The sequence below is a fragment of the Pleurodeles waltl genome, chromosome 8, assembly GCF_031143425.1.
Source record: "Pleurodeles waltl isolate 20211129_DDA chromosome 8, aPleWal1.hap1.20221129, whole genome shotgun sequence".
Lineage (NCBI taxonomy): Eukaryota > Metazoa > Chordata > Amphibia > Caudata > Salamandridae > Pleurodeles > Pleurodeles waltl.
The window spans coordinates 460030005-460057569 of NC_090447.1; the positions used below are offsets into that span (position 1 = coordinate 460030005).

Below are 27565 nucleotides of genomic sequence, written 5' to 3' on the forward strand. Positions count from 1 at the left end.
AAATATGTAAATTGTATCATGTGATTAAATTAAAGAGAACAAAAAATGATCAGAGGAGGGAAGAAATTAAAATGGAAAATTATTTAGGGAAAATTAAAAAAGAGAAGACGTAGGGAGGACAACCTTGAGTGGAGTAAAAATGTGTGTGTGAAGATGTAAGTGTGTTAGTCATCAGAGGAGGGATTGTGAACGCTGAATTTTTACTAATAAATATTCATGTATCCTGAATGTTAAATCTGCATAGAAAATGAATTAATATAGAAAATAATGCATGACTTGGAAAATGTGCCTACTTGAGAGGCCGCTAGTAATCACGAAGTGTCCTTATTAATTGCCTATTAAAACAAATTGATGTGCTCATCTTTAGATTAATGTAGTAGTCTGTTATATTAATGATTACTTATTATGTACTTGCTTAATTAATTGTAGGCCTTAAGTTAGTGAGGTCTTGGGCCTAGTTGCACAGCCTCATGTTAAGTTGCACTGTTTAAATAATTCACATAAAATGGCTGTTTAAATAAATTAATACTTGCATTGTTTGACTGAGTTGACGAAACGCTAGCAGATGTTTAAAGTTCTCATGAGAACTGCTGCTAGAATATGTTGTATTAGCTATTGATACATTGTAAAGTTGTGTGTGAGAAAGCGATGTTCCCAGGAGCTAACAATGAATGCACTGACTGAAGAACAGAGAGATACAAAATTATTACCTGACGAGTTTGATGATGGGAACAGGAGAAGAGGAGCCAATCATTGACATGTGAAAGACAGTATAGTTCTATCTTAGATTTGAAGTTCTCCTTTCATTGGACTAAATATAAACGCACGATTCTTTGACCAATAGCAACGTGGGAAGAGGTTTAGATGATTTTAACTTACCTGACCGCACTGAGGGAAGAGAGGCTTATTCCCATTTTCCTTCTCCACAGATGAGGTGTACTCGCCTTAATTTCCTTTACCTAGAGAATTCTATCTCTAACTGTATTGCTTAGACTTTTGATGATGGATGCCGATCCTTAGACTATGCTTTGCAAATGGTTCAGATAGCTTAGAGTCCCCTGTTCTGAACCATTTCCTTTCTTGGTCCGATGCTGATGCTAACCGAACAGATGTCCAATTGACGAAGTCAGTCGCAGCTTGCTGATCCATACCAAGGAGAGGTATTAATCAAATGTTATTGTTTGATGAAATTTGTCTTTTGTTTCTAGGTACCGACCGCTAATTTTGATAGTGCCATAGCTAGATGTTTTCCTAATTTGTGTTGACTAAATTGCATGAAGCCCAAACATGCTATTCTAATCAGAAGGTTAGCTAGGAGACCCACAAAAAATGTTTGCTAATTATTAACAGTTGGTGTAGTTTCTTTGCTGAATCTAAATGTATGCTATTTTTATTGCGCAGTTATTCTTGCTATTGATTTGTACTGTAATTCTAGAATGCATAATGATCCATGCTTTGGTTAAATAGAGATTCTTTGGAAGATTTGTTCAACCAGTGTTGTTTTTTTATACATATGATCTGCTTTTGAGATTAAGGGCCAGATGTATCATTAATTCCAATAGCGATTACCAAATTGCGATTTATTTGCAAATTGCAATAGAGTAATCGCTAATGGAATGTATGAAACTCAAGGAGTTTCATATAGCAATTCGCAAGGGCTCGCAAATGGACCTACCTCATAAATATTCATGAGGCAGGTCGCAATTTGCGACCCATTGCGAATGGCTACAATCACAAGGATGGTGGCCTGCTGGGCTCAGCAGACTGCAATGTCTGTGATTGATTTTCTACTCACTCTGTGAGACCAATGACACCTGTTACTAGGCCCATTGATGCACACACTCTGTGAGGCCATCAACACTGCTTACCTAGCCAACTTATGCATGCACTGTGTGGGGCCAATAACAGGCGTTTCTAGGCAAATTTATTCATGGCTTCTTCCTTTAGGCTGAATAATTGCAGCATGTAATTGCAGCTACAACATGCATTAACAAAGCTTGTTTTGTATTTTTCCTATATGTTAGTTTATTTTGGTCTCTTTTATGGGGCAAACCTCTGTAGCTCCATCAGGCTCCTTCTACCCCCCCCTCCTCTACAGTGACCGGTCCATACACTGATGTCCTTCCATCAGCGTGCCTTGAATAATGTCCACCACTGCTGTCTTCTTCTTCATTCCAGTGCGGCTGGCACTGTTGATATATTCAGAATGGTGTGCAGTGTTATGGATGTAAAAAACAGAATGCACAAAGGGTATACATTATAAGTGCCTACTTGTTTTGCATTCAGTAGATGTTTTGTTTTTCCTTACATTTCATACTATTTTACTGTTGGAGCTTAACTGCAAACAACTATTGTAAGTGGAAGGCATTACTGTAAAATGTGTGGTTAAAAGTATTACATTATTTTTTTGTGTACAACATGTTCATTTTTCTACATTTCTGATTCTACATTTTTGCTGAAAACCAGAAAGAGAAGATAAACAAGAACCTGTCTAAATTTTCTGTCATGGTCAAGAAATAGTTATACAATTTAAGATAACTATACATGCATGAGGGATCACATTATGGTGCACGGAAGAGGAGATACCTAGGGCCATATTTATACTTTTTGATGCAAAACTGCGCTAACGCAGTTTTGCGTCAAAAAAATTAGCGCCGACTAACGCCATTCTGAAGCGTCATGTGGGCGCCGTATTTATTCAATGGCGTTAGCCGCCGGCGCTGCCTGGTGTGCGTGAAAAAAAACGACGTACACCAGGCAGCGCCGGCGTAGGGGGATATGGAGCTTGGGCGCCAAAAAATGGGGCAAGTCAGGCTGAGGCAAATTTTTCGCCTCAACCCGATTTGCGCCATTTTTTTCGACTCCCAACCCCCATTGAAATGACTCCTGTCTTAGCAAAGACAGGAGTCATGCCCCCTTGCCCAATGGCCATGCCCAGGGGACTTCTGTCCCCTGGGCATGGTCATTGGGCATAGTGGCATGTAGGGGGGCACAAATCAGGCCCCCCTATGCCACAAAAAAATAAAAATAAAAAACTTACCTGAACTTACCTTAATGTCCCTGGGATGGGTCCCTCCAGCCTTGGGTGTCCTCCTGGGGTGGGCAAGGGTGGCAGGGGGTGTCCCTGGGGGCTTGGGAGGGCACCTCTGGGCTCCTTCCGAGCACACAGGTCCCTTAACGCCTGCCTTGTCCAGGCACTAAAAAACGGCGCAAAAGCGGCTGAACGTCATTTTTTTTGACCCGCCCACTCCCGGGCGTGAATTTTGTCCGGGAGTGTAAATACGGCGCACATGCCTCGGAGTCAATTTTTTAGACGGGAACGCCTACCTTGCATATCATTAACGCAAAGTAGGTGTCCACGCAAAAAAATGACGCAAACTCCATGGACTTTGGCGCTAGACGCGTCTAACGCCAAAGTATAAATATGGAGTTCGTTTTGCGTCGGAATTGCGTAAAAAAAAACGACGCAATTCCGGCGCAAACAGAGTATAAATATGCCCCCTATTGTCTGCCATAGTTTCAAATATCTGGGCATCCATGTGGCTACAAAGGCGCAGATGGCATTTGATAAAAATGCAAGTCTGCTTTTTTAATGGAGTCCCTTATTGGTAAATTCGAATTTTGATTGAAATGATCCTACTCCTCAAAATTCTATATCATCTTCAAAATTATCCTTTCCACCTATCTGCAACTCTCCTTACGGTAACCAGATTGTTGAGGTCTTTCATTTAGCAAGGTAAGAGTGGACTTTTCCTAATGGTGTAAAACAGTATTTGATGGTGGCTTCTCTATGATGGTCCTACTACCTCGCAACTCGACTTTTGGTGACTAATGGTTGGATCTGAGGAACGATTAACAACCCTATTTACTGAAGGGAATCATGGACACTGAGGTCTCACTTCTCAATACGCTTTCTATATGGGGAGTGGAAATGCTGGATGACGCACCTCTGGTGACCCACAAATTTGTTCACTGCTGCTGAAAGGCCCTTAAATTAATAGGTTAGACTGTCAAGGTATCATATGAGACTCCTCTGTAGTTTGGCAATTAGTTGCCCCAGGTAAACAATCTACAGTGGGTTCAAGGAATGGAACATACAGGTCATATCCCACTTAGGTACACAATGTCAGGCAATAACATGAAATCCTTTGATGAATTAAGAAAATAGTTTGGGTTAGAAAGGTCATAGTTCTATAAATTCATAATTAAGACATGCCTGTGGACCACCCACAGCTCTACTGCAGGACTGTTCTGAATTCATTCCACAAGAAGCCAAATTAACACTGGGGTGGCCCTAAAACACTGGTTATCTATACTTTATTGGTCAATCACAATTAACACTCACAACACTTTCCATGTACTCACTGAAAAATGGGAAGTATTTATGGGTGATATTGATGATGAAGAATGGATGTTTGCACTTACGGCCCCTTAAGAGGCAACTATATCTACAAGGTACTGCTTAATACAATTCTCCATCATAAGTATTATATACTGCAGAGATTGTGGCAAATGGGGAGAAGTCTGAAACTGAACTGTGCTGGGTATCAGAAAGAGGTGGGGGATTTTCTGCACACTGTTTGATCCTGTGGACATCTCCAGCCTCTTTGAAATGCAATTTGAAATGCAATTTGATTAGATATGCAAAATGTCTGTCATGTCATGGGGAAAGATACTGCTCCGCACTGGCCTAACCATCTGAAAAAGACATATAGTGAAACCCTGGAGATCACCGGAGCCCCCAGTGATCCTTCTTTGGAGAAATAGTAAGGGTTTATGCTGTATGCTTGAAAGATCTATATGTGACGTCAGAGGCTGTCCACCATAACATTGGAAAATATGGGAGTAAAAACAATTTTGTGAGATATCATTAATATGAGCAGCTGTTGATATCAGAGGTTTCTGGGATGGTATTTTTTGTTTGTTGAGGGGATAGATTACTGCACTATAGCACCACATGGACTATTTTGTTTTACTGTTATGCTGTAAAGAGTATTTTTTTTTTGCCAAAAACTTTGGCGCTGTTTGATGAATCTTTACAAAATTTTCAAAACTAATATGACATTCACTTTAGCTGGTCTCTTGAAAGTTTCAGGGTGATCAGTCAAGCAGGGGCCGAGAAAAAGGGGGTGGGTCCCAAAACACTTTTTTCCCATTCTATGTCAATGGGATTTTCCAAATATTGAACACGACTACAGCCTGAACCGCTGAGCGAAATTACACCAAATATGGCAGAAAGGTAGATTTTGTTCCAGAAAGTGTGCTTTTTATAATTTGGTGTAAATCTGTTAAGTAGTTTTGGAGTTATTTAAGGTTAGAAAATATTGATATATAGGGATGCGGATCCTCCCGCACTGGATCCGTGGATCGGGGGGAAACCAATACCATGATTGGCTCACTGCAATCTGACAGAAACGTTGTGGCTGCCATTTTGCTTGTCGCATCATCTGGGGGGGGAGTGGAGTGAAAAAAAACAATGCAAAAACACATAGGGTTTAAGGATACAGGTGTGATCAAGACCATGTCAGTTGAAATGCGTTATCTGATCTTCAATTAAAAGACTATTTGCATCTGGATATTTGTTGGCTTGTGGGCACGTTGTTTCACATTCAGGAGTAAACAGAGTGAAATTTGTTTGTTTATTTAGCCATGATGACCACAGGCGAGCCCCAGCCCATGTGGATTGGTATATTTTACGTGCAAGAGAGAGAAAGAGAGAATGAGAGAGAGGGACAGACAGAGGTTGGGAGGGGAGGGAGCAAGGGAGTTCATATATGGTGATTATAACTGCGATTACCTAGCACTATGTTTTCTGTATTATGTAGACATAAAAGATGTGTCTTGGTCATATGCATGTTACATATTTTGCTAATAAAAGAATTTGAGGACAAAATGGGCACTGCTACCTAAACCTCCTTTATATTTATTATTTTTAAAAGAGAAAGCATGTAAAGGAAATGTTGAACATAGGCATGCAGCCTGGCACAGAGTAAAGCCTATGCTGTCACTTTAAGGATGCCCAGGGACATCCATAAACCCAGCATAGCGAGGGTGTGCTTTGACAGTCTGTTGAAAAACACATGATCTTGCATCTACATCTTCTTCTCTTCCTGTAGATCCACAGGGGAAGGGGGTAAATTGAGGGTTGTTAATGATTTTAATGATAATAACCTTGGTAAAGAAATGGTCTTAAAGATAAGCATTTTTTTCTTCTTTAATAGAACGCTCATCCCCCGCCGGTGTGTAGCAGCTCCATGAGGAATGGAGGTATTGAAACATTAATATAGTAAGAATAAGCCTTATCTAGTACTGTGTAAAAACAGCCTTGAGTGCAAGAGTTATGAATGTAGAGCCAACTTGTCCCAAAATCCTTAATTCTTTTAAAAGAAAATAAGAGTTTCCCTAGGGGAATGTACATAAACATCCACTTTCAACAGGTGAAAACAAAGCCCAAAAACAAATGAGTACTACCACAATAGCAATGGAATTAGCACTAATATAGTGAACTGCCAAATCAACACTCAAGATGTTTGAGTGGTTGAGTACACAGTGTGTCTGGGGATCCAAAGTAGTGCTAATGTAAAACATATGATCAAGCTGAATTTGGCCCTGATAGTTGGAAAGGCAAAACAAGATTTTGGGAGAAGGAATAACTTACACTTGTCTATTATGGGTCATGCAATCAGGTTAAAATGATATTTTTGCCTATGGTTCTCTACGCCTTCCCGGGCTATCCCATTAGAGTTTGTGAGCTCATGGTTTAAAACAATGGATGCTATGATCTCCAGATTCATTTGGTCATACAGTAAAACAAGGAGGGTGATTAAGTTCTGTCGCTACCCAGGGAGAGGGGTGTCTGGGCTCTTCCTAATTTAAAGCTGTATCAGTCGGCGGCTGCCCTCCAATAGATGAGGTCTCTTATTTGACAATAAGTAGGATGAGCTTAATGAGCACACACCATGTATCTATCAGCCGTTAATCGTACCAGAGGCTAAGAGTTATCTTTTTAGGGGTGTGGAACATAGCTATTATAAGAAGGTCCAATTCGAAGTGCTAGGGGAAGCTTTTAAGAACTGGGCTACTTGGCAGAAAAAAGTCAACATAGGCAGATTTAATTGGTATACACCAGTGCACGTGAACCATTTGTATACAATTGTATTTTGTAAGTTTGTGTCGCTTTTGCGTCAAAAAGCGGCACAAATGCGGCGCTAAAAAAGTATAAATATGGGCCCAAGAACTTTAATTACCATATGCACTTTAAGTTTTGAAGGTGTGGAAATCATTGATACTGTATTCTTACTTGGCATCGAACGTACTTGAATAGAGATCTGTCACTGCTGCTAGTTCTTCAACTCAATTATTTTATCTAGACATGGACACAAACAGAATCTTATGCTTAGGTATTCATGAGTCTAACCCATCCACTTTAAGGATTCCCCTAAACACTCGAGCAGCTATGCAATTGTACGTATCTGATATTTAAAGTGTATTTCTCATACCCAAGTTATGCAAATATGATCTGCTCATCTTACTCTTCTGGGGGAGTTGTCGGAAGTTGATGTGAAAATGAGCTATGAAGTATTTAAGCATATTTTGATTATACCATGATTGGTTTTTTCCCCTTGTATCATCTATTCATTCTCCATTTATGGGTTGTCAGGAATACGGCATATTTAAAAATGCACTAATAAAAATGTATTTAAAAAAAATAGCACTAATGTACAAATGAGTGCTTATAAATGAACAGCATGTTGTATAAAAGTACCTCATTGGACATGAAGGAAAGATAGAAAATGGTGAAAATACTCTTTAATCCAGCTTATAGGAAGAGTTTTCAGTAGCATTATGGAGGATTTAGTGCTAATTTTACTCAACACCACTGCTGAAGAAACGGATGGCCTCATATACAAAGGTACTTTGCAGTCACAAAGCCTACAATTTGCATAAAACAGTCTGTTTGCGACAGCTAAAAACCTTTTCACAAGGTATCAAAGTTTTGAGTCAAAAAACACTTTCTTATTTGTAAAATCACTTTTGCAACCTGTTACAAATGGGGTTTCTGGTTGGCTAGGGTATGCACCTAAGCCAGACAGAACCCAGTTACTCTAGTCAGGGCAAGGGAGTTACAAGTCCAAGATAACTCATGCTCACCCCCTTGGTAGCTTGGCACGAGCAGTCAGGCTTAACCCGGAGGCAATGTGTAAAGCGTTTGCACAACACACACAACACCCGTGACACAATGAATACACCACAAAGAACACAACACCAAGTTATTTAAAAATAAACTGTATTGCACAAAACACAATTAAACCAAACATAACATGTCAGTAATACCCTGCTACCCAAGCAGTTGTCAGAACGTTACATAATACTGTTAATCCGCAGATATCAGCAGTAGTCCCACATAACACACTGGATACTTATTATTCTGCAACATCAGCAGTAGTCAGGAGAACTTTACTGAAGAAATGCACTTGTCATGAAAGTATCATAAATGCCCATAAAAGGAATACTAGGAAATACATGGCAATTCAGCAAAATATATCACCATAAAGGCGGGGACAGCAGTGCCAAGACATTATCGTGATTGCACATATCCTGGCATGAAGAACCCATTCCTAAAGGAAAAGCAATGCAAATGTCAACCTAATCATGCTATGACATAAGCACATATCATGGCATAAAACAAAAAAATACTTTTCCTCCTGGGGGCTGCTGCATGTCTGCGCCAGTCACTGTCCTCACTCCGAGCCTACAGGGCATCAGGCGCGGCCCGTCCTTTAGGGCGGAGGGTCCACGCCCTCCCCACCTTTTGCCCCTCATGAAGAGTGCCTGACAGGCTGAGCAACGGTCAGCCTGACAGATACTCTTCATGTTCAGCTCAGGCAGCCATGATCGAGACATGCACGATTTGCGCAGATTCCTGGCTGCCTGAGCTGAACTTTGCTGGGCTGAAGAGGTCACAGCTCCTATGGGCGTGACCTCCTCGGCTCAGCAAAGGTGCCTCAAGGCCCTCCCCCTCGGTGACAAGGGGAAGCGTCACCCATTGATTCTGGCCTGGAAGCTTGAGGTTTAAGCCCTGAAACACCCAGGGCGAGTGTCAATCAGTGACACCTCGTCACAGAGTGGGGTCAGCAGTCTCACTGACCCCATCCAACTCTGTGACGAAGTTGGGACTGCTGCCTTCACTCATTGGCTAACCTAAGGTCAGCCAGTGGGGGAAGGCAGAACTCCCAACCCTCCTGGGACCTCCGAGCTGAAGCTAAGTGTGTATGTGTTTTTTTTTTAATGAATGTTTGGTGCGTGTATGTTTGAATGTTGATGAGTGTTGTGAATGGATGTGTGTACGTGTGTATGAATGAATGCATGTGTGTCCTTCCCGCCCACCCCCCTCCCTCCTAAAATTGCAGGCCGCCACTGCACGACACTGCACTCCTATGTTGTGGTTAGGCTCGGGGGGGTGGTTCCGGACCCCTCCGATAGCTAGGGAGCTCTTGTGCTCCTAATGGGGTAATGAACCCGTGTTGGGCTGGCCAGGAATGGGGCCTCTGAGGAGGGTTCCTTCCCGTCCTGCCAGCTGCGGTAAGGGTGTACCAGAGATGGGGTGGTGATCAAAAGGCAATAGGGCGCCACTCCGGTGGCATGCCTACAACAAGGGGAACTAGCCCATCTCCCCACTGACGTCTCTCGGGGTCTCCGCTGTTTAGGGGACAGCTTTGCCACATCCCCTCACCTCCAGGTGGGGAGAAGCAGCCACTTACGGTGGCAGTGCGGTCCTCTTGGACCGAAGTAGGAGCGCTCTGAGGCTTCCAGACTGCTCTCACTTGATTTCCCGGGCCGCGGAGGCGACACATCCTAGGAGGTGCCTGCTTTTACCCCGGGTGCGCCTTTTGACGGCCTACCATGCCCCGGGGGTACCAACATAGAGCGCCGACTCTGGGATTCACCTTCTCCGGCCCCAGGAGTACACAGCCCAGCACGTTTCCAACGCGCTTCGGAAACGCCAGATGCCCGGGTCACGATGGTGATTATTCCGGCCACAGGATCAAAGGGAGTTCTCTCCAGACGCTACAGAAATTATGAACAAGGCACCCTCTAAGTGCTCAATCATTGAAGAAAAGCGCTCACCAAGCGCTGAGATCCAGTAGAAAGAGAATGCTTCTCCAAGCGCTATATAATTAAACTGAAGCGCTCCTCCTGTGCTTCAAGTGGACGATGGCAGGGGGCAGGTGCCAGAGCACCCAGCCCCTGGGAACACAAAAGATGAAGCACAAGGCAGCATGGCCCAACAACAGACCAGCACAAAGGGGATGTAGTCAGTGGCAGTTTCTCTAAGTGACCAGAAAGGTCACAGGTCAGCACCGCAGCAGCAGTCCAAGGTGGTTCCTGGTGAGTCCCTCCAGCAGCATTCTGTGTCCAGTTCCAAGCATGTTTCTTGTGCTAATTGTGGGGGAAAATCCCCTGTACTTATACTTAGTTTTGCAAACCATTTCCAATGAGGAGGAGAGAGGACTTCAACCAGGTACAACTGGTTCTAGCAGTGTCCCCTCTCTCCTGCAGCACAGGCTCCAAACATCACTTGGGGCTAAATAAGCCTTTTGTGTGAGGCCAAGGCACAGCCTTTAGAGATGCATGTGTGCCCCACCTCTCCCTTCTCTCAGCCCAGGAAATTTATTCAAAATGCAGATGCACCTCTGTGACACCTCCACCCTCCCTGTATATACAGGCTGTCTGAAACGTATGCACAAAAGCCCAACTGTCACTCTGCCCAAGACGTGGATTGGAGTCAAGCTGAAAAACACCAGAGTCTAACACAGAGAAATGCTCACTTTCTAGAATTGGTATTTCTGTAATAGTAATAAACAAACATTCACACCAGTAAGCAGCATTTCTCACTACCATTACAACCATATCAAACATGCCTACGTTACCCCTCATAAATCAGACGACACCCCCAGACATGAGGCAGGGCACTTCCAATGCAATCCTGTGAGAGGGCAGGACACACAGCAGTGAGAAACCAAATAGGCTGTTTGTCACTACCAAGACAGGCCACGCTACTAGGCCCATGGCCTGCCTTTTACATACATAGCACGCTGTCCAGAGAGCTAGCTAGGGCCTACCTTAGGGGTGACTTGCATGTAGTAAAAGGGGAGTTCTGTGCCTGGCAAGTAGATTTAGATGCAAGGTCCCTGTGGCAGCAAAACTGCATGCAGGCCCTGTGCTAGCAGGCCTGAGAAAGGTTTGAAAGGCTACTTCAGTGGGTGGTGCAAGCAGTGCTGCAGGCCCACTAGTAGTATTTAATTTACAGGCCCTGAGTATAGGGATACTACTGTACAAGGGATTTACTGGTAAATTAAATGCGCCAATCAGGTATAAGCCAATCTTACCAAGTTTTCAAGTGAGAGCATGTGCACTTTAGCACTGATTAGCAGTGATAAAGTGCCCAGAGTCATAACCTCAGCCAAAAAGGGTCAGAAAAATTAGAAGGAGAAGGCAAAAAGTTTGGGGAATGACCCTGTAGAAAGGGCCAGGTCCAACACAACCCATTCATGAATTGCAAATTGGAGAGTGCTGAAAGGGGCGTTCCCCTCCTTTTTGGGAGTTGCAATGGGAAGCATCAGTGATATATGGATGGAATTGCATTAGCAAATAATTGAATAGATACTGACACCTCAAAGTGGTATCTGATTTGTAAAGGGGAAGCTGTGCCCACGGAACAGCCTTGGGGGGAAGCAAACAGTGGTTGATAGTACTGCTACAGATGTGATGCCAAAGGGGAAACATTTTTGTTACAGCAACACCCGTCACGTTAATTGACACAGACAACGTTTAATTTTTTTTTTCCTGTTTGGCAATGTAAGTACAAGGAAGGAGGTCTACTGGCCCTTGTAGGGCTCCATCTCTGCATTTGCAGCATTTCCCATGAAATTGAAAATTGCAACCTGCCTAATTAATATCCATTAGGCTGGTCATTTTCTAGCCCTCTTTGAACTGACATTTTGTGACCTGACAGTTCTCATTGGAAAAGACAGCTGGATGCAAAAATGTGATGCGTAATATGCACCAACTACAGGCACGTCAAGCTCATATTCCAGCAGAGATACTTCTTGGACAATTGTGAAAAAATATCCATAGTTCTAGAACAGAAGAAGTGGCACCCATCACTCTAGAAGCAAGCATCTCTAGTTCTGAAGTAGGTAGCCATAATAATAGAAAAACGAAGACCATTACAATGTGCAGTAAGGCTTATACTAACACAGTTGTACATGTATATTTGCATATGCAGATATATAACACAGGCTGCAACCTGTGTAGTTATGGTTAGGTCAGACTTTCCATTGAAAATGATTTTTTGTTTTGCTTAGAACTTTGGTGCTGCTTGGCAAATCTGCATGAAACATTCCAATAAAAATGCCCATCCACTTTGTGTTTTTTATGGTGCTGTGCAGATTGATCAAGCAGGGGGGCAAAGAAGGGATCTGTCCATATGTGACAGTTTCCATTTTGACTCCTATTGGATTCTTTGCTCCTCAATACAAAAAAGGTCCAACTGAATTTGACTAAACTTGGTAAGAAAGCAGAATTTTACCTAAGACAGTGCAACTGTTTGGTTTGATCTGGTTCTGTTTAGTAGTTTTCAAGAAATTAACATTTAAATAGTGTTCTGAGGTACCCAGAGCGCCGTGTTGAAAAAAATGAAAACAAAAAGGCCAAAAAGATGGCATGGTGAGCCTTCCCTGACCCAGAGCCCAAGGGGGAGACCCCAAAGGAACATTGGAGGCATTCAAATAAATGTTTTAAAAATTATTTTTATTGTGACATTTGTGAATCAACTGCCTAATTTGCAAATCCTAGACCCCCCCATTAGGTCTCAGGATTTGTGAATCCTGAAACAAATGTAAAGAGAATTTGGTGCACTGCTGCTGCATTTGTCCAACCCCTACCTTGCATTGCCTTTGACTGCCCGCAGTGTTAGATGTATGGCCGAAGTCTGCGTGCAGTAGAGGGGTCGACAGCTGCATGAGGTTGGGTCCTACGCACAGCAGGGGTTGGTCTTTAGGTACCGTAGCATGTGGTATATGATCAAAAACCCAACATTCACTGAAAAACAAAGGTTAGAGTGAAATTATGGCTACTTTGCTTATACAACTTCAACATGTGTTTAAAAAAGTCTAAAACTTTCACTTAAAATCCATGGTTAAAGTGCAATTATGGTTATGAATGAAAAAAACGAAACAATGCTGAAATTCGCAAGTTATCATTAGAACCACAACTCATATCTTGCACAACTCATGCAAACCACAACTCAAATATACATATACATCTCTACCTCCCTAGTAATGTCAATATTCAGTGCAGTACTGAAATTTAAAAAGAATTGCACCTTGGTGCTATGATGTCGCACACCGATGAAATCTAATATGCTTAAACAGGCAGTCAAAGAAGGCAATATTAGTATGGTCTCGGCACCTTTCAAGTAGCCACAGAACTGATAACAAATATTAATAGTGTTGTTCTTTCTTTTGTCAGAGCAGCACAAACAACTGTAACTCTTGGAGGAATTGGGGGCGGAGCTTGCCAAGCCGAAAGATGGCCACGCTTTAGCGGGGCTCCACCGGCTACCAGAAGATCCTTTACAATCCTGCAGACCTAGCCCGAGCTCTCGTATTCCCTGGGGGAGCGACTGATGCCTGTACGTCAGGGGAGAAGATTCTGCCGTCCGGGGGCTCCGACGAGACCCGGTGTGAGTGTCGGGCTGGGAAAATCGGAGCGCGAGGGCCGGAGCGGATCGGGCGAGGCCCGGAAACTGTGAGACGCGCTGGCGCCCGCGGATGTGGGGCAGGAGAGATCCCTAGATGTGCTGCAGTGAGAACGGCGGCACCCGGGACAAGAACGGGGGCGCACCGGGAGGCAGCCCCGGTCGGCTCGGGGGGCTGCGAGAGCCCCCGGGTAGCATTGAATGCACGTGGCAGCGCTCCCCTTCCAGATCGGAGGCACAGTAGACCTGGCGAGAGAAGCAAAGGCCTAAAGGTGAGCCAGGGGGACGCAGCAAGGAGCAGAGAGAGACCTACCACTGTCGCTGTTGGTGGGACCGGACTAGACTGCCCGAAAATGGCATGGCGCAGTAAAACTAGGAGGGACGCATCGGTGATGACCGGCGCGGCGTATCGCATGCAAACACAATAACGCGCAAACTGCGTTCTTGGAAACCAGGGCTGGGCATCAGATTGGTGGCACTGATCCGTTGGAGAAGCCCTTAGGGGTAGGAGATCAGGGCACAGAGGATATCGATACCTACAGTAAGCAGATCACGCAGAAAAGTCATTGGCCACTACCAACATGGGGAAACATGACAAAGCACAGCCTAAACTACATTTTGAGAGACGTAAAACTATGAGTCAGTCTGGGGAAGGAGCTGAAGCCAGACCGGAGGGGACCCCAGAGGCCCCAACTCATGATGAACAAAACCTGCGCCACATTTTAACAGCTATGCAACAACGTCTAACCCAAATAGACGGTAAAATTGACTCTATCATACAGTGTGGATAGAATGATGGAAAGACTAGATAAGCAAACGGAGCGTTTGGACCAAGTGGAAAGGCGTGTATAGGCAGTGGAGGATGGACAAACTGCACTAGCATCTGGACAGCTAAAAGTGAACACAGAACTGGATATCCTTAAACACAAAATGGATGATTTGGAGTCCCGCTCTCGGCGGAACAACCTTCGCATCGTGGTGCTTGCGGAGTCCACAATGATCATAAATATGGAGAAATTTGTTGAGAACCTGCTGATACAACTGCTGGGACAGGACACTTTCTCAACGTTCTTCGTTGTGGAACGAGCACATAGGTCGCTAGCGATCCGGCCTCTGCCGGGGGCTCCACCTCGCCCGGTGATAGCGAGACTGTTGAACTATAGGGACCGTGATGCCGCACTGAAACGGGCACGTGAGTTGAAAACATTGCGGTACGAGGGAATGACTCTCACGTTGTACTCTGACTTCACACTGCAGGTACAGGAAGCGAGGAAGCAATTTCTGCCAGGAAAGAAACAGCTAAGAGCTCTGCAACTAGATTATAGAATGTTATACCCAGCTAAACTGAGAGTAGATGTAGATGGTAACACAATATTCTTCATCGACCATAAAAAGTTGGAACAATTTGTGAACAGTAAACTGGCAGATAAAAGAAACGCTCCGGGTGCTGACCCGGCAAATGACTAATCAAATTCTAGATTTTAGTCTCTCTCTGCAGCAATATGTTCAGAACACTAGTATTGAGAAAGTTATGCGCTTTATAGTTGTAAATCAGTGACATGTGAATATCACCCATAATGTGAATGTTTGGGGCCTTCTGGGTCTGGAGATAAACCATACGTGTATTACACATTGGGTGCGACGTCCCCAGAGATATAGGGATGGTCTGTTGGAAAAGTATATTGGTAGCCAAGACAACAAAACTATTGTTAGGGCCAAGCAATGTCTTAATGACACACGCAAAACCCGGGGGTGGTGGCGTATTTACTCAGACATAAGTTCGATATTGCAGTACTGCAAGAGACATATTTGGCCCCAAATAGTCCTATGCTCAACCCTCGCAGAATGAAAGGACAGTGTTTAGCTGCAGGATACACAACTCACTCTAGGGGCGTCTTGTTGTGGGCCTCTCCTGCATCGGCCATTGAGTTCGAGAGCGCGGAAATCGACCCTGGAGGACGATATGTGATAGCAAAGTGTAGGGGTAGAGCTTTCACTTTTATATTAATAGGAATATATGGGCCGAACTATGACGACCGCAAGTTTTACAGAGATCTAGCGGCGCGGACAATGAAGTGGAGAGACGTTCCACAACTTTGGTGTGGAGACTTTAATTGCACATTGTCTCCTGCATTGGGTAGATCAGGGTAGGACCAGAGGCCCAGCTGCTGCAGCACGTGCAATACTAGACATAATGGTGGTCTCGGGGCTAGTTGATGTTTGGAGAGACAGGCATCCGGAAAAGGGAGGCTACACTCATTACTCATCAGCACATGACCTGTATACACGCATAGATTTTTGGCTAGTCTCCCGCAGTATATCACACAGAGTGACGCCCGAGGCTCCCTGGCCACGAACTTATTTGGATCACTCTCCTGTCCCGATATTATTGACAATGGGTCTTTTTCCACCGCCACCGTTCTCCTGGAGATTCCCGCCATACTCGCTGACAGACACTGTGTTTAGGGAGGAACTGGCCAATGCAATCAAAGAATTCTTCCAACTAAATTTAGGAACAGTTGCCAGAGTGGGTACAGTCTGGGAGACATTTAAGGTATACATAAGAGGAATTACCATGTCCAAACATGCAGGGGTACTCTGATCAATACGGGGAAGACTACAATTACTCGAAAGGGACCTATCCCAGTTAGAACAAGAACATCGTGATACTGCAGATACAGGCACACTGGGTCATATTTGTTCCAAGGTATAGGAGTATCAGGAGACAGCTCTATTGGAAATTCGTCATATGGGGAAGTATGCCGTTGCCTGGACATACGGGGAGGGGGATAGACCTGGCAAAGTCCTGGCAAACTTAATCCACCCCAGTCGCAGCACTAACCTAATTAACAAAATGACAGCAACAGATGGTAGCACACTCAATGACCCCGAAGATATAGCGGCTAGATTTCGTGAATACTACCAAACACTGTACACCACAAAGGGAAACTCTGATCCTAACGCCATAAAAGAATATCTCACCCACATGGTATTACTGAAACTTTCGGAGAGTGACAGGGAGGCCCTGGGGGCACCATTTACTCTGGTCGAGATAGCAAAAGTGCTGGGAAGCATGGCTGAGGGTAAGGCCCCTAGTCCTGATGGCCTGACTGTATACTTCTACAAAGCATATCAAACACTAATACTTCCACACCTAAAAGAGGTGTTTGAGGAGATGATCGTGGAGGGTTGCATGCCTCCATCGATGAGGGAAGCCATGATAGTAACACTACTTAAACCAGGGAAACCAAAAGAACAATGCTCCTCCTATAGGCCACTATCGTTATTGAATGTTGATGTCAAAATATATGCTAAACTTTTAGTGGAACGACTGGCCAAAGTACTGCCTCTACTGGTAAAACCTGAACAGGCAGGATTCGTTCCCGGCCACAATCTAACCATGAACCTATGCACATTATTCGGCACAATATAGAACATTAACCCCGACATACAAGCGGTAGCAGTCTTTTTGGACGTGGAAAAAGCGTTTGATTCAGTGGAGTGGGACTTCTTATGGGCAGCACCGCGAAAATTTGGAGTTGGGGAAACTTTTCTACACTTAATAGCCACATTATACAGGGAACCCCAGGCCAGAGTTCGGGTCGACGAGGTGGTGACGGAGGCACTGAGCATCACCAGACGCACTAGACAGGGATGCCCGCTTTCCCCCTTATTGTATGCGCTGGTGGCAGAGCCACTGGCATGCGCACTGAGGGAATGTCATGGGCATCGGGGCCTTGACTTCAAGCACTACAAAGCAGTAATCTCAGCATACGCAGATGACACTTTGCTGTATATTAAAGATCCAAAATGAATGCAGCACCGATGCTTCAAGAAATAGTACGATACGGAGCATTATCCGGCCTTAAAGTCAATTGGGGTAAATCTTTGATGTTCCCGCTGACTCCCTCCACAGTGCAGATAGAGGTGGGTTTCCCGCTCAGATGGGAGACTGAGTCAGTTAGGTATCTTGGTATTAGGGTGCACACTGACCCCAACATTATAGTGATGGATAATTATGATACAGCGATAACGAAATTAGCAACAGATGTCGAGAAATGGATACGACTCCCACTGTCCTTGCTTGGTTGAGTAGCATTGATGAAAATGGTGGTGTTGCTGCGTTTTCTCTTTCTGTTTCAGAATATCCCAATGGTGCTACCTAAGAAATATTTTGCCACGTTAAGATCACTCCTCATAAAACTAGCCTGGGCAGGCAAACAGCCCCGGGGGAAATGGCGTGTACTGACTTTGCCATATGAGCTTGGTGGCCTGGGAGCTCCGGATTTGAAGGCCTATAGCGTGGCGGCTCGAGCTGCAGTGGCACAGGTTTGGCTCCATGGCCCATGAGATACCCCATTTCTTGGGATAGAGAGGGAGCTGGCATCACCAGCTCTGTTACAGGGAAGACTATACCATACCCCATGCAGACAATATAAAAAATTGGCATCCCTGGAACTCAGTAGCAAAGGCATGGCACGAGATTATGGACAAACAAAAGTTGGCTATGCTGTACTCCCCACATATACCAGTATATTGCTGTGCTTGGTTCCCACTATGGCGTGACAGTAAACTGATATACGCCCTCAGTGAACTAGGCATCAACACATTAGGGGACCTATTCGAAAACAACAGTATGAAAAGTTGGGACAAAATAAGAGAGGGAACTGGTGGGACTACTCCCCTACACCAGTTCCAATATCACAGGGCACGACACGCACTAGCCCAGTTACCTGGCGATGACATGCAAGAACCCCCCGAGATCTCACCGCTTTCTATGATCCTGCAGGGAAGTTGTACGAGACACTTGGTTTCCCGTCTGTACGCAGCAATACAGGGGACAAGAGCCCAAGAGCTCTCAAGAGCCCGCGTGGAGTGGCAAAGAGATCTGGGTGTACAGATCACAGACACGCAGTGGCGTTACTGCTGCACTAAGACACGCTCTATCTCCTTAAATGGCAGACATCGTCTCATTCACTTCAAATTCCTTAACAGAATATATTATACCCCAATCCGTCTACATAGATATGGTTTCGTGAAAATTCAAACTGCCCCAGATGTGGGGCAGAACGAGCCGATTTCTTACATATGGCATGGGTGTGTGAAAATATGCAAACTTTTTGGAGAGCAATATTTAGAGAGTTGGAAGCTATAACTAGTATACAAATAGATGCTGAACCACTCTTGGCTCTTATGGGGTGGGATACCCATTTACCAAAATCAATTTGCAAATTGGTGGCAATGGGTCTGTTACTAGCTAAGCGTAGGGTTGCCACGCGGTGGGACCGTGGGCCGAATCCCTAAAGTAGATGAATGGCATAGAGATATGACTTATTGCAACACGCAAACAGACACTTACAGCGAGTTACTCCCTCCCACAAACAAACCAGCGAAATTCTGGGAAATATACAGACAGTACCTTATAGGGAAAGAAACGGGAGAAACAGAGGGAGAGACAACTGATTGATAAACAAAGCACGATCATAGCTAGATATATGGTTCAAGACCCCCAATGGCTTGAATACATAATTAAAGACTCTGTATTGATAAAATCCAGAAGGAGAAAGTGTCCACTGTAATGATACAATATGCTGTTTAAATTGTATTAGTCTGCAAACACATGATCTTACTGTACTGCTTTACTTGTTTGTATAAAAGCATAAATAAAAGGTTAAAAAAAAAACTTTAAAAAAACTCTTGGAGGAATTGAAGAAACAATCAGTTTTGCTAACCAAGAGGAGTACCTTGGATAAAACCCTTGGCGTCTAGGTATGGAATCCAGATCTTCCAGCACCTCTTCTCCTAGTATTCTGAAAAATCCAAAATGTTTTTTAAATGATGTTCCATTAACACTTGGCATTGTATGCAGGCCGCTAACATAGCAGAGCAAACCCCTCCAGCCCTTCCTTCTCACGGATTCTTTCTGTAGCTATAAAAGTCCCAGTGCTTAACAACTGACAACACTACTGTCAACAAACAGGCTGAGGGTGACACCTGAACAGACTCCATTGTTTCAGAAAAGTGCTTGTTATTCAGATATTATTTTCAAAATGAAGCAACAGAACGTGCGTATCCAAGAGTTCAAACATTTGGAAGCTTGAAAAATGATGATCTTCTGACCGATAGTCGCGGTATGCATGCAGAGGTAACCCAAAGACAGCCCTCTAATCCCAGCAACACTGTGTGATGCTCATTAGAAACCTTTAAGAGGTACCCGAGAGGAGGGGAGCATATTGGCAATGGCTACGATCTCTCAGTAGATCTGGAGTCAGTGCGAGTAGAAAACAATGCAACTTTTAGATTATTGTTGGGATTGTTGCGTTAGTAGATCCGTCAAATAACCTTAAAGGAGGACTCAGAGGCCTAACTTAACTGCAGATAGTGTACAGGTGACAATACTTTAATCAGTTAACCCTCCCCCTTCTTCTGATGTCAGGAGGACTCAGGCCTATCAGAAGGGGGGACAAAATGGTCATTTTCCCCAGACCCTGCACTTTTGAGGCACCCACACTCATCCTGCAACATATTTATTGATAGATTTAAATAACAAAACTGCCATCTTTTTGATGCAAGGCAGCTAGTTTGACAGATTCCTATAGAAAGTGCCTGGTGCTGACCTGTCATGTTTTCTCTTCCCCCACAAGACATATTTGTTAACTATGAAACTGGTTCCCCTCCTATGAAGGGCCCCGTTTCAGTATGAGGGCCTCTGAAACTGAAGGACTTAAGTGTATCCTCTGCCCTTGGAGAGAAAAAGTTGATTTTCATAGTTAGCTTAACCTAACCTTAAAGACAAATGTATAAAATGGACAAGCAATTACTTTGTGAGAAGATATAGCAGTACACCTGTTCATATATTCTCAGGATAAAACCACGTCTGCCTTGCTTGACCGGGCACAGCGAATTGTAGTTAGATTCAAGCTGAATTAACATTTGTAAGGAATAGAAATTTGAAAAAATTGAAACGTCTTTCTCTTTTTGTATAAAGCTTGCTTTGTTAGAATTAGGCAGAATGTCTTGAAAAGATCACCCTCCATTTTCTATGAAGGAGTTGAGAGAGATGTGAGAACAACTCCTCCTGAACGTTTGATGTTATTAAAGAAAATAATTAGAAGTACGTCTTTTTAACTCGTATGTAAAAAAAAAAAATCCAGAGCACCTTAGCGTTGCATCTTTTCGAGAATACTAGAAGGAACAAGTAAATAGTGCAATAGTGACATTGGCACTGAAAGTAGGGGTGCAACAGGACCTGCAATTCCCCCTCCATTCTGTCATACACTTTCTGAAAAGATGATAATTATCTTTAGAGGACTGAGCACCAGCACTGCATTCACTGGTAATTTTGTTGCAGCAATATAATCTATTTGATGGGCCAGGAGCTGAACTGTTGTTTATGGTCAGGCGTACTCCTTTAGTCAGGCAATAAGGACAATGCTTTTCTACTATACCGCTCTACTCTATGCCAGTGCTTTCTTTGCCACTGCACTGTACACCACTCCAGTCTATGTCACACCAATCTACTCTGGACAACCCCACTGTACGCCACGCCACTCTGCAACACTGCACTTCTATGCCAATACACTTTACACCAATGCACTTTACTCTGCAACACTCAACTCTCTTTCCCTGCACTATGTGCCAATCCACTATATATCATTCCAATCTACTCTGCACCACTACACTTTATGCCACTGCACTCTACACCACTTTACTATTACACTCTATGCCACTCTATGCAACTGCATTCTACCCTGTCACACTCCATTCTGTTCCACTTCACTCTACTCCGAAACAATCTACTCTACGCCACTGCACTCTGCACCACTCCATTCTCTGTCACCTCACTCTACGCCACTCTACTCTTAACTACCGTACTCTAAGCCAATGCACTCTACACAACTGCACTCTATGTCACTTCACTCTACGCCACTGCACTTCACGCCACTGCACTCTACTCTGCATCAATGTACTCAACCCAACTGCTCTCTACGCAACAGTACTCCACTCACTTTACATCATTGTACTCTGACACTCTACTCTGCAACACAGCACTCTCTGCCACTGAACTCTATGCCACTCTATTCTACACTCCTGCACTCTATGCCACTCAGCGCTACTTTGTTTCACTGCCCTCTGCATTACTCAACTCTATACCTCTCCACTCTGTACCACTCTACTTCACTCTACTCTACTCTGTGCCACTCTACTCTACCCCAATCTACGTCACTGCATTCTATGATGCTGCATTGTACACTGCTGAATTCAAGGCCACTGCACTCTACACCACTGTACTCTGCAACACTCTACGTCAATGTACTCTACTTCAGTCCATTCTGCTCTATGACACTCCAGTGTATGCCACTTTACGCAATTCCACACTATGCCACTCCAATACACAACACACTCTGTCACTCAGTAAACACCCTACTCTTTGCTATTCCACTCTACGAGATTCTGGGCCACTCTCCTCTATTACACTAACCTTAAACTGTGCTGAACAGCAGCTACACTGGTGAACAACATGGCTAGAATGCATTGGCAAAGCAGAGACCTATTGGCTTCGCCAATGTTTATTTAGGTTTGGTGTTAGCCAAGACCTTTTTTCCACAGATACTCTTTAGCTCCCTTTGATGTGAGTGAATGCATCGTATTCCTTTACTATCTCCCTGCACACCCAAATCGCAGGGTGCCAAGATGTAAAGGCGTGCTTCTTCAGTCAACACATTTATAATGTTTATTATGTAGTTATGTCACTGTTATACCGTCTCACAAATAGAGACAGCATTGAAATGTTTGTGTTTATCTATATTTCAGCCTAAATGAGATATGAGTATTAATTTTGCCAGCAATCGAGTTCGACCCTGAAGCGCATCTTGAAGGTTGAAGGTACGGCCTCTTGTATATTTACTTATATACTTCTTTGTGGACTTTATGCTTTTTCATTGGTTTGTTTCAGTGTCCTTAAAAAATCCTTGCTTGCAAGTTGTCAATCCTTCCACTTTGTCCCACATTTTTCCTCAGTTGTACAATCCCCCGGAGCATGGCCCCCATTACTTGTACCCTTCCACGTGTGCCACCGTAGGATCTGCCTAGGGACTACTTTTTTCCTAGACTAATAGCATTTGACCAGAGCGCTACATGTTCTCAGTGGCTCCAGTCCGTTTCTGTAGTTAAGGCTGTAAATCATGTTCTTCGTCGGTTACATGCGCTGTGCTTTCAAAGACCAAGGTCAAATGTTAGAAGCTGTTTTCTGGTGTGCCTGTTTCCGCCCCCCTATTGCTGCTGATCATGTCCAAAACCATGTTTACACAATGCGCTGCCTATGTGGAGAGAAATTTAATATGGCGGCCTTATGCCATGCGTGATGACATCATTACCGTTATGACAAAGCCGTCTCTTTTCCTTTGCTGTTGCTTGTTGTTTCTGTGACCTGTTCTAGTAGTTCTTGTTTTCCCTTCTCGCAGGAGGATCTTCACAACCTTATTCTGCTCCTTTGTTCATAAACACCTCAAGTAAGGGCCCCGTGGCCTGCCTGGCTCGGTGTAAGTAATCCGTTTAGGCGGCTGCATGCTTCAGCACTCCATGCCAACATGACCCCGCTAGCAGGCGTATAGTATGCTCACCGCCTTGGTACAGGGTGACCAGCCATTGTAGATTTCCCTGGACAGTCCTGGTTTTACACCAGTTGTCCCAGCAGATTTCGGGAAATTTAGTTCATGTACCGGCTTTTAGAAAGGGTCTACTGAAAATGGTGGAAGGGGCCTTTTTATCTTTTCCAAAGCCTGTGGTAATTAGCATCTGTTGTAAGAAAGGAATTTAATTAACAGGCATGATATTGGTTTTAAAAATTGCATTTTCTTTATGTTCTCAGTGCCTCTCCTGTACTTCCGTACTGATCAGCGGTGTCATACCATGCGCTCGTTGAAGTAAAACTGTAGTCCTTCTTCTATTTTTGTGAAATGTTCCCGTTTTCGCCTTGAGGGCTTGGGGGGAGCAGAGGGCTTGCCCAGTCTCCCCCTGGGCTTATCGGGCCATGGCATAGCAGCCACATGACAAATCGGATTGGCTGGACCTACCGGATGGGGTGGGTTTTAGGGCTGGGGTATATAAGATAGGGGCAGGGTGTGGGCAGCCTCTTTGGCCGTTTGTCACACCCAGGAGGCAGTACTGTTTTTTGGGCCCACCCGCCCTCCCATAGTATTTAGACTGTTTTTTTGTTTTAGGGCATGCTATTTTTCCGGGGTGTATATTGGATGTGGGATTTGTGGTGTTGCGGTCACACTCCTTGTTTGTTGTTCGGGGCTTAAAAAGGCTCTAATATGACAGGTCTGTGGGTTTGGGCTATGTTTGGTTCGTGGTATGTATGTTTTTTTAGGTTAAGTCTTTCATGCCGCTGGTAGGCAGGTCTGGTGGGGCGAGGATTTTCACACAAAGGCTTTGGGGGGGGAGGGGATGATGCAAAAAGATGAGAGTGCAGGGAGGTTTTCTCAAGGAACACAAGGGAGGAAAGGCAAGGGGAACTACAGAAGGTGGGCAGCAGGACAGATGGGTAATGGATTGATCAAGGGGTATTGGTGAGGGGCAGGTTTAGAAGGTGGGGAGGGGTTAGGAGGAAATATTGTATTAGTGAGGATTTTGTAGTTTTGTTAGGCTTAATGCCAAGGTTAATATTTATGTCAGACCTGTACTATTAAAGCGGCCTTTTACCCCTAAGATGAGAGTTGTGGTTTGTACGCTTTTCGCCCGATTAAAGTTCTGTCACCCTACCTAGGTAACAGCTGTGCCACAAAAGCGTCCGCTGCTCTTTACTGCAGAACGTCTTCATATAGCACCCCTACGGTGTTAGTTAGGAGTCCTTCGTTTGGCTACTTCAAAGCTGCAGGCATCGTTAACTGGTTATATTACGGTTTGTGCACGGACACCCCTGCTTCCTGGGGCAAAATCTGATTACAGATGGCTGCTGAAAGGAAGATGCGTGCAAGGACGGTGGCTGATGTCCTGTTTCAGATTGTGTCCCTGTGAGTTGGTGTGCGACGTAGATAACTGCTGCATTCGTGGTAAAGATTTTAGGTTGATGCGTGACATGTCTGTGCTACGTGTTTGTAAATAAACCTGATAATGTCAGAGAACTGCACAAGATGTCAGCATGAAGGTCCCTGGTTGCAGCGTAAATAAATAACTGACATGGTATTCTGTATGATTAATGGAAATATAATTTGGCTAAAATATGAACGGTCTTTTGCCTTGAAACATCCGTATAGAGGTCGTCTCTCTTCCCAGTTAACTCCCATTCATTCAGTCTGGCCTTCAAATTGAAGTTACACACTTTTCTTGTGGCTCCATCTGCCTCCAAGCCATGCTCCCTCTGCTACATGTGAAAAGGTTATGGTAGAACTGGTCCACTGTGCAGCAGCGATTACGCGACTGACAGGCAGCAGTCACAATAGTATCCTGCCATCAAAGGTGTGAGACGCATCTTTAACACCCTACCACCCTCACACCGAGTTTGTGGTGTTTTTTTCATAGAGTGCTTCATATTGAAGTTTTGTCATTTCTGAGCACTGTAACCGACAGCTTTGTGTTTCTCCCCACAATAATGATACTTGGTTTATCTAATTTGGACACATAGGGCCATATGTACGAACACTTTTTACCATAGACACAGAATGGGTAAAAACCTTTGCTACATCTGGCCCATAGACCCTCAGTGTGGGTTCGTCTTGCCAATGGATAAATGTGAGGAGTGGGGGAGGGCAAGAGTCAAGATTGTCACTGGAGGTTATCACCATTGTCTGACGCTGGTCAGTCAACAGGGAATGCACTAAATGAAGTCCTAAGTAGTTGCCGAGAGATGCCTTCGCCTCCATCCTCTGGGTTGCACCTCGTTGGTGCCAGTGTGTAGCACAGGGTTGGTGGTGGTGGAACAAGTGTGCAGGGAGAGATTCGTGAAGCATTATTTGAGATGGGTTTAGTATTAGTATATGTTCAGCCATACAGTTTCCCGTCCGACACTAGGCAGATGTAAAATCCTTGGCCGTGGAGTTCCGCTAGGGCTGCATAGTAGGATGATGCAGCTGCGTCTCGGTTCATACATCCACTGCACTCCACACCAAAGCACACAGGTAAAAGACAGTGTCATTTGCAACGCAAATAGCTCTAAGTCTCACCAGTGCGAGACCTATTGCATTGCAAATGCTTGTTTTCTTTAGTTTTCCACCGCCCACCTCCCATGCTAGTTTGGATTTGGGAACATATGCCTGTAACAGTCTGGGGGTCAGCATGTGGTGAGCACGGGTATACTGGCTGGGAGACAGTGAACTGCATAAAGGGCGCTCCAGGTGAGCTCGCTTGATGGAGGGAGTCGGGGTGGGCGGAGACTGGGATCGAACGCATGAGTTAGGGTAGGGTTGTGCATCAGTGTACTTTCTATTTCAAATCCAGCAGCAATACAAATAAAATGTTCTTTAGCTGTGGGTTGAGTTCGCCATCAAGTTGAAGGCTCTTGATGCAACTCATCATTGATTATAACAGATCACCCCTAGTCCAGGCAGATACGTACTCCATGCGCTGCTTTTAAGTACTACGCCCAGTGGATGCTACATCCTGACAAGCCCAACATGTTTATCTGTACCTTAGTGGGTCCTGGAAAATGGCATGTGCATCGCATAAAGAAACGCACATATACCTAACACGTGACACATCACATTTCTTATTTGCAACATAAAATATTCTGCTATGCAGAAAACAAATAAAGCAATTTGGGGAATCAAAGAATAGAAATGAAGGCTCTGTGGAAAGTGATTGTCAAATTCAGGCAGTCCAATGACTGAGTGCACACGGTTGTAATCAAACGCTATGAATATTGTACTAAAATCAAAATAATGAAGCTACTGAGCTATTACGGCAGGCAGAATGTCCCTTTGGCAGTGCAGACACAAATATAAACAGGAACAATTTGTCTCATAGGACTTTCACCCAGTAAACTGAGAATGGTGTCTCTTCTCAGATAGGAAAGACGTTTTGTATTTATTTAGCGACACATAGTGCTGCTGCTTTTATATTTAAAAATTAAACAATGGCATAGCTGTGTTCGACCGATCCTAGGGCCAGATGTAGCAAAGGGTTTTTCCCATTCTGTGTCAATGGGAAAATGTGTTCGTACATATGGCCCCTAGACACACCATTGTTTTGTTAACACGTTGCTTTCGTGACTTTAGCTGGTGGTGCGTTCTTTAGTCACCGAAAAAGGGAGTGACACACGAGAGTGCAGCAGAAGGTGGTTAGCATTACAGATGGACGTGAGGTGGACTCGAACAGTGCAGCTGTCTCATTGTAGCAGCTGTAAAGGAGGCTTTCCGGTGGGCTTCTGTGGGCTGAACTTGTGTGGCGGTACTTCCGGTGGGTGAGTGGTTCCTGTTATGGCAGAGCCTAGTGAAAGGCAAGCAGGGACTTGGTGGTACCTTTGCGAGCTGCTGAGATAGCTCATTGGGTTGACTCTTAGTAAGCTACCCCGATCTGTAATACAACATGTTTCTTTCTTGCTTTCCTGCCTTCCTTCTTTTTCTTTCCTTCCATCTAACGTTTTCTTTCTTTCCTCCTTTCATTCATTCTTGCCTTCTTTTCTTCCTTCTTTATTTTGTTCTTTCTTTCTCTTTTCCTTTCACGCCTTCTTTGTCAAAGGTAGCTAATGCTAGACCAATCTGATTTTTTTAGGTCTGTGTTACTCAAGTCCTTTTGATTTTACTACAATTATGTGCATAGCACAGTTACTTATATGGCTTTTTAGCAAGACATCATCTATTA

General features: G+C 44.3%; 1 long non-coding RNA gene across 1 annotated transcript in view; it reads right to left on the reverse strand.

Annotated features, from left to right (window-relative positions):
- LOC138249113 (uncharacterized) overlaps nucleotides 1–19664 on the reverse strand; it is a 33454-nt gene extending 13790 nt beyond the window's left edge. Inside the window, exons 1-2 of the long non-coding RNA XR_011194723.1 lie at nucleotides 19507–19664; nucleotides 12948–13104 (exon numbers count right to left, since the gene is read on the reverse strand). This is a non-coding gene — a long non-coding RNA (uncharacterized lncRNA). The remainder of the gene's footprint in view (nucleotides 1–12947; nucleotides 13105–19506) is intronic.
- Between the last annotated feature and the right edge of the window lie 7901 nt (nucleotides 19665–27565).